Source organism: Rhinolophus ferrumequinum, chromosome 26 (genome assembly GCF_004115265.2).
Source record: "Rhinolophus ferrumequinum isolate MPI-CBG mRhiFer1 chromosome 26, mRhiFer1_v1.p, whole genome shotgun sequence".
NCBI lineage: Eukaryota > Metazoa > Chordata > Mammalia > Chiroptera > Rhinolophidae > Rhinolophus > Rhinolophus ferrumequinum.
The window spans coordinates 20397606-20406294 of NC_046309.1; positions in this window are offsets into that span (position 1 = coordinate 20397606).

Consider the following 8689-nt stretch of genomic DNA (forward strand, 5'->3'; position numbering starts at 1 on the left):
TGTTGTGAGTCCTATAACAAGCATGACGGACCATGTCAAAATTAGATTTGTATTTACATCTTTAACATGATTTCTATGAAGGCATTTCTGATCTGTGACTATCTGAAGCAGAGAAATCAAAGAAAGCTTTTTTTTTTTTCTTTCATAAGTAACCATTACATCTTTTGACCACCTCATTTGCTTCCACAGCTTACTGGTCACCGTCTGTATATTTTCACTGCTCAAAAGAATCCTAGTTGTAAAGATTTCCAATAGCATCCTGCTAGGACAGCTCAGGGCTGCATCAGATCCTTTTAAATGCTTGTAGATGTTTCTTTTCCAAGTGACTACATTGGAAAAATAGACTTGTCCCATATTGGGACATTTTAACAGACTAGCCTGCCTTTTAAAAAAATCTTTTGCCAGATTGCTGACATTCTTACATAAAAATGACTGTTTTTAAATGCTATAGAAATAAAGGCATGCCTGTGTTTTAGGTGTCCATAGCCCTGTTCTCCCAGACAATTCCTACCAAATAGATGCTGCCCTACATGGAGTAAACTGACTCTTCTGAGATGGGCACATACTTTAGATTAGATTTTGCCCCTTCTACTCCAACACTGAAAAAGAAGGTTCTCGCTGAACCACATCGCTCACCCTTACTTTTTGACTAAAAAGCTTGTTGAATGGAGGAGCTTCAGCTATGGAGATAGCAAAATGACTGACATGGCAGGAATTAAAGATGCAATTTCCTTGTCAGTAATGCCCCATGGTTATGAGAAGGGACCCTTCATATTTTACAGATAGAATATTCAATGCTACAGCAATCTTCTCATCTGAAGCCAGGGTTTCCAAGACTCAGAATGGTCCACAAGGACATTCAAATCTGGCTTCTTCTCAGGATCCCTGCTCCTATTTAGAATGCAGTTTCATTGTTATCCATTCATGTACTTATTTACCACGTTGGGTAAAACATATAGAAAGACATCAGTGATCACAAGCGATGAGGAAGGAGGGAGAGAGAATAACTCCCAATGAATATTCTTCTCAAACCTCCCGCTTACCCCACGGGCTGAGAAGTTTGTGCTCTGAAATTATGCCATGGTTACATCACTTGTATTATTAGAGTTGATCAAGTAATCTGGCTGATAAATCATGAAGTTAATCAGAGCAAGAGATCCTAGGGAAACTACAAACTCTTTGTTTTTCATCTGCATTACCAGTTTGGGATAACATATGACAAATTTACTGCCACTGAGAGTTGATCTTTGTGGAAATGTGGGTTCCTGAGTCAGGAGCTTCTGAATCTGAAATATCAAGAATGAGGCCCAAAAATCTGCACTTATTGTAAAGCTCTCAAAGTGATTCTTATGCAGCCAGACCTACAAATGTTTTTTGACTGAAGTTTGGGAATGAGACTAATATAGTCAACTCAGGGAGGCAAAGGGGAAATCAATCAAACCAATTGTTTAATTGAAGTTTGTACAAAGATACTTGACTGAATGAATTTCCTTTTTTTAATCATTAGTGTTGTTGGAACTATGTAAACAAAAAGATACCCTTTTTCTCCTCCTTAAATAAAAGCAAAGGAAAGGCAAATTTGGTCAATTGAATTACAAATGTCAACAACATTTGAAGAAACACTAAGGATTGTGTCAGCCAAAAAGGAAAAAAAAAAAAAAAAAGATTCTCTCTATTCCTTCTTTCTACTCATTACCTCTAAATAGAAATAAAATTTACTTTATGTCTGCCTTGCTGGAACATAATGATCCCCTTCGTGGATAAGCAGCAGAATATAAGATTAGTAGCACAGTGAGATTAATCTTCACAGCAAGCTGCCCTCCCCACTCGGCTTGCAGGATGTTGAAAAAGCAATGTCACAGCTTTCCATAGTCTGGGAAAGGTGGCTGGTGTTGTTGGGATAAACAGGAGACGGAGGCAGCCCCTTCCTATGAGTCAGGAACACTCCTTCTATATTTCAACCTCTCCTTTCAAATTTAAAGTGTCCCAGTTTTCTCCAGGGAGACATTTTACTCAATGACATTGTCCAGGAAGTCAAGGAAACATGGAGGTAGAGTTAGGGAGGCAAAGCCTGAGACAGTGGACCTCCCCCCACTGTCACCCTGGGGGCTTCTAGTGCGTGCGAGTTCTCCCCACCAGGAGAGATCACCCCTTAGGACTGGGAAGGAAGAGGTCCTTAGGAAAGTCACAGTGACAATTGTGAGTTTGCTTTTGGAGGAATGTACGTGTTTGGGGTCATAGAGGTGTCAGAAGGTCTCTGTAGGGCTTCTCAGAAAGATCTCACTGCATTTTTTTTTTAACTGAAATGGGAGCTAAAATGTTATATAAGAAAAACTATTTTATAAGAATTTTATCAAATAAGGATTTCCACTGGCTCACTAGGAGTGCTGTTACCACTATTTCCACCACTGTTACCACTCGTTTCCACTTACTAAGTGACAGCTGTCTGCCCCGCAAGGGGCCAGGGGTCAAGAATTTCCCCCAAACTCTGTGACCCTATAAAAATTAGGAAATTAAAAAATTAATTCTTATGCTGGGTAAACTCATCAGTGGTTCTTCATGTAGCCAGTGGAAGAGTCTAAATGTGAACCCAGATCCATCTTGACTCTGAAGGCTAAATTCTTTTTGCCTGCTCTATACTACAATATTCCAAATATAACCATATAGTAAACATTTTTTATTTACTGAGTATCCACCAAGGGCCAAGCACTTTGCCTATGTTATTTTTATCCTTATCACAGCTCCATGAAATAAATATTATTCCTATTTTTCCAGAGAATGAAATAAAAACTCATAACAATTAAATAACTCACTCAAAGTCATATAGTTTGTTATTTGCAGAGATGGAATTTTAATACGGGTCTTTCTGACTCATTTTCTTTTCTGCTACACAGCCTAGGTGTGCAGGAAGCAGTGGTGGGTGTTTAAATTACTTGCTTTGGAAAACATGTTTCATCAAAACAGTTTCATAAAGAACAAAGTTCATGAGAAAGAAAATTACTGGTCTTTGTATTCTTTCCCTTGCATCCCTCTATGGTCAAATCAGAGAAAGATTCTTTTATTCTCTCCAGTTAACGCTCATATTTGTTAGGGAAACTAGAAATGAAGGCAAACTAGTGATGAAAGAGAAAAATAAGAAATTTTTTTGTTTAACTACAGAAACACCAATGTTGTCTTAAAGGCATTTGAGCCACCTCCATTAATGTGCTGAAAATATTAATTTGAATTCCTGTAGAGAAAAAGTAATAGTTATGCCTGTGAGGAAAATGTAGGGTTTCTGTTACAATATGTCAATCCTCCCATTAATTTAATGGAAACTCAAAGTAAGGAAAACGTCTGGAAGATATATTCTTGGTAATCATTATAAATCTGTTGAAAGCCAAAACATAAAGTGATACAAACACAACACCGAGCCCTATGAAGAACAAAATCATGACTGTCAAGAAAGCATGAATTTTGCCTTTTGTCTTGTAGAATTAATTCCATAGTTGGTGTCTCCGTTAGCAACCAACACAACGTGTCCACCAAAGTGGATTGCAAAGTGGTGTATAAGGTACTGTCTGCTCTTTCTACATTCATCGACTTACAGAAGAAGTCTGTGGGAAATTTTTGAAAACTTATTCAAAAAGTTAAGTATGGGGTAAATCCAACAGTTTAGAGATTATCTGCCATCTGCAGGAAGACCATCTGCAGCTCAGTAAATGTGTGGTGAGTGAATTCCGGAGCGATTCCAGGGTGAGATTTGCAGGCTGTTGAGTACATATCACCAGTCACAGCTGTAATAGTCGTTTTTTTCTGTTATAGCAGTGCCTTCTTTTATATTCCTAGGGTTTATGTCAAGAAAGAAAAGGTTCTCCCTTTCTACAGCTTCTGATTAACCTATTTTGTCACCACATCCTGCTATCTTGAGATTGAAAAAAAAAAGTCTTGTAAATTTTAAGAAGTAATAATTTTGTTTTCCATCCCTACTGAAAGAAAAGGAATACAGATTCTTGGCTCTGCTAGGTTTGTTACCCTGATCATCAATCCACACTTCACATTCCTGTCAACAAAATGACAAACTGGGAAAGGGATTGCCTCGCAGTTTTGTCCTTGAAATTCTAAACTCCTAGAAAAAACACTGCACTTCCAAATTCATCTCGGTTTGGCTTAGCTTTAAATTCAGTAAATAATTACATTTCTATGGTAGTAGTTTCTCTTGTTCCCTTCCTTCCTCCCTCCCTCTACTATGTATGTGTGGAAATATATGTGTGTGTTTGTGGGTGTGTATTTAGTAGGTATGGAGGAAGGGACCATCAGTTTTATAAGCCTCAAATCGTGTCCCTCATCCTACCTCCAATACACAATTGAGAACTATTAGTTCATTACATCGCTTGATAAAAATATATCAGTTTGCAAGAGGGTACAGTATATAATACAGAGCTCTATATTAAAGTATAATGGAATTTCCCATTTTAAAATATGGAGCATGTTATTATTGTTCCAATGTTGAAATTAACCTGTAGTGTGCCCAAGGACACTACACACACACACACACACACACACACTCACACATACACACACACATACGTGCATTCATGTTCACGCCTCCTGTGTTCTCTGCAAAATAAGGAGGTTGGGCTATTGTTTATAGTTTGAGTAGAATCACTTATTGTTTTCCATGTATTTTAGTTTTGTTTTCCATGTATTTTTCGGTGCATGGCTATGGAGTATAGGGTTAATTCAGTGATTTAATATGAAAAAGCCATTTCTCTGACAAACATATATTACGGTGTCAGATGAGAAATTATTTTCAGGGGAGGGTCCTCAACTCTAAGACACCAGGACATCGTGTTCTGACAAAATTACTTGAATTCTTTAAAGGACTGGTACAAAGCATATTTTAATACCTAAATACCTTTTTTCTTCCCCCCTGTGATCTAACATAGGCATGAAGGACTTGGAAATTTTGACAAATATTGCCATCAGCCTATGAAAAATCTTAGTGGTAATTAGAATGGACATGTCTATGTTATATCTTTTGCTAGCTTATTTTGTGCATTTACTTAAATGACGGGCTTTTGATATGAGTGGTCTCTAGTTGACCATCTTAGGGGTTTGTCTCTAAGCATCTTTGGGGGGTTATGCAGATGGATTTGGACCTGTGAGGTAGTAAATTCAATGTTAGCATCGGGAAAGCTAATTGAGCGGTAAGCTCTCAACAATGCTGAGAAGCTCAAACTCTTGCCTTCCAATATGAGCTCCTCCAAATCACAGGTCACTTCTTGCACTGCACCAAAAAGTGGCTCAAAGAGCCATGTATTTGCACCTGCCTCAAGGAATTAATTTAGCTGCTTTCCTAATTAGCATACTTTGTATACTTCATTAACTCAGAGACCTTGGTGAAAATATGACCCTGCATAGCTGTTGTTGCCTTCTTTGAGAATTGAAAGCTAACCAAGCTTAGAGCAAGATTAAGTGGCATGGAAATTTAAGAAGACAGCTGGTGCCCTACTTCCAAATGGAAATACTACACTCAGATCTAATATTTCATTTTTATGCAGTAGAGATATAGTAGGGCCCAAGAGAAACAACACAACAGGATTCTGTCAGGCATCAATAATCTCTTTCTCTTATTGTTTAGTCATTAGAAACTTGGCTGTAGATCACCTTTGGCTATTATGATGGGTGGGACAAGAAGGAAAATTTATCTGTCTATTATCTATCTATCTATTTATCTATCTATCTATCTATCTATCTATCTATCTATCTATCTACATATCTAATGTCCCTCCATCCCTCCTTATCGAGAGATATAGAGAGGGGACAGCTTGCTTATTTTCTGAGATTAGGAAATCATAATTTAAAAATCAGACTAGGCTACTGTGATTTGAAAATCAGATTTTTCTCTTATTAGTGCTGATAGTAGCAAAAGCTTTATAGTTACTCATTGGTTGTTTCTTTGCAACCTGATTATGCTGTGCAGTAAAATAGATTCTTTAAGATTCATCCTTCATGAGCCAAAATCACAGATGACTTTTACAATAAGAGAAATGAGCACAAATAGAAGTGTGCTTTCATACTGACTATTTTTAATATTCATGAAGAAGGCTGCTAATTTACTTTTAACTACTCTCCACATTTTCTGACATGGATATTTTCTGTCTGAATGCATATTTTGCTCCTGAAAAAGGACAATGGACAGTGGAAGGGAAATAATATTATTGACTATCCACACCAAAGATTTTGCTATAAGAGCAATGTAAAATTTTCTCACTTAATTATTAAAAGATTAACATTGCTCTCTAGCAGGGCAGTAATTATATATGACCACTGTTATACAATCTTCAAGTACACAAAGAATTTAGGTACCTTTATTCATCAGCATTATGTCCTTAAAAAATAGATTGGAATGGTGTTATTATTCCTTTATTATTTCAAGAAGGAAGAAACAGAGTTTTAGGTATTTTATCGAAGGCCACATAAAATTTTCTGATTGAGACAAGCTTACTGTGTCTAGATGTCCCAAGCCATGCTTAGTATGAATCCCTCTAACTTTTTCCTGTCCAAGAAGCTCTTTATTGGTCCTTCAATTCTAAACGATAGCTTTATCTGGTAGAGTAATCTTGGTTGTAGGTCCTCTGTTTTCATCTGGCATGCAAAATTGCTATTGAGAAATCAGCTGACAGTCTTATGGGAGCTCCTTATGGGAAACTAACTGCTTTTCTCTTGTTGCTTTTAAGATTCTCTCTTTGTCTTTGACCTTTGGCATTTTAATTATAACTTGTCTTAGTGTTGGCCTTTTTGGGTTCATCTTGTTTGGGACTCTCTGTACTTCCTCGACTCGTATGTCTATTTCCTTCACCAGGTTAGGGAAGTTTCCTGCCATTATTTCTTCATTGTCATCATTGCCTTCTCTCATGCATCTTTGAAAGTGTACAGGTGGGATGAGAACAGTTCTTCTGTCCTCAACACTAATTACAGCCTGGACAAATGTTTCTGATGACTGGAATGCAACCAGATAATATTTTGAGACTTTTATTTACTTTGTCTGTAAATGGCCTCTTTCACCAATAAAACAGCAGTTTCCTATGGAAGCATTGATACTGAGTCTAGTTAACTAATTTGCCAAACATTAGACATCTATTGTGTTTCCCCAAAAATAAGACCTAGTCGGATAATCAGCTCTAATGCATCTTTTGGAGCAAAAATTAATGTAAGACATGGTATTATATTATATTGTATTGTATTATATTATATTATATTATATTATATTATATTATGACCCGGTCTTATAGTAAAATAAGACTGGGTCTTACATTAATTTTCTCCAAAAGACGCCTTAGAGTTGATTGTCCAGCTAGGTCTTATTTTCGGAGAAACACAGTAGGAAGTTGGTGAGCTACAATCAAATTTTGGGTATCTTATGCTTAGCACTGGTTCATTGTTTAAAAAATGAAGGTAATAATAGCTTTTGATTCAGAGTATGGTCACAGGATTTTATTCATACAGGTCAAGCTCTGAGTACAATGCCTTGCAAATTGTAAGCTAAATACAATAGAGTCCAGCTAGGTATAACTCTTGCAATGCACATGCAATGACTGAACCTGCAATAGGACAGCAACACGGGGTGGAGGGGTGAAGAAAAGGGACACTTCATACTAGTCAGGTGTTGTTCACTCAATTTTGTAGACAAAGAATTACTCCAGAAAAGACAATACTAATTTTTGCTCAACAAATTTTTTTTTAATTTTTGTTCCCGTATTTTTTCCCCTCTGATTTCAACATACACTAATGTCTGTACAGTTAGAATGCCTCAAGTAACTGAAGTCTCCACAATCAATTCATGTAAAATCAATTCATGTATCACAATTCTCCTATGCTCTTCTGAATAAAAGTGAATTGTATTTGGAGTTGATACCATATTGGGCAGGTCCATAATGTGGATTTATAAGTGGTCTTTTGATCAGAAGTAGCCAATGAAGGGTGAAGAATGGTATCCTATTCTTTAGGAATTGACAGTCCAGATAGGAAACCAGGCAAGAGGAAAGCATAACATCAAAGATGTTCTTATGCAATGTTCAGGTTTAAGAGGTGGAAGAAGAAGAAAAAGAAGAATAAATCAGCCATCCAAAAGAGATTGAGAAACACTGTGAGAGAAGTTACAGGTGAGGAAGCTGAGAGATAGACTCTCAAGGAAAAAGAGATGCAGGAAGGCAACACAAATTGTGGTATAAACTGATCCTGGATGACGTTGTCAAGATTTAGAGCCATACCCCAAGTATTAGAAAAAGAAAAAGTGGGGAAGTGATAGAGAAGATCAAGTCAGCCTACCAGGCAGTTCACAGAGAAGGGAAAAGGCCATTTCACAAAACAATTTTCATGGGCTTCAGTGGGCTTGAAAATTGAAAGGTGTAAATAGTGGTCAAAGGAGCTGACTTACGTCAGATTAAAGTTACTTAATTACGGTGGGCCACAGCATCAAGACCAAACTTCTCTTTAAAGGAAAAAATAAAATAAAATAAAAAAAAATAATAATTTTTTTTCCAGTGAACTAAGAAAATCATTTTTAGTTCTGAATTTCATCACGGGGTTAGTTTTGATAAGTGAGACACAATGGAGACAGAGGGAAGAGGTAATCAGAGAGAAAAGGGGAGGAAAGAGAAACAGCACAGGAGAAACAAAAACAGGAAGAAACAGAAACAAATAC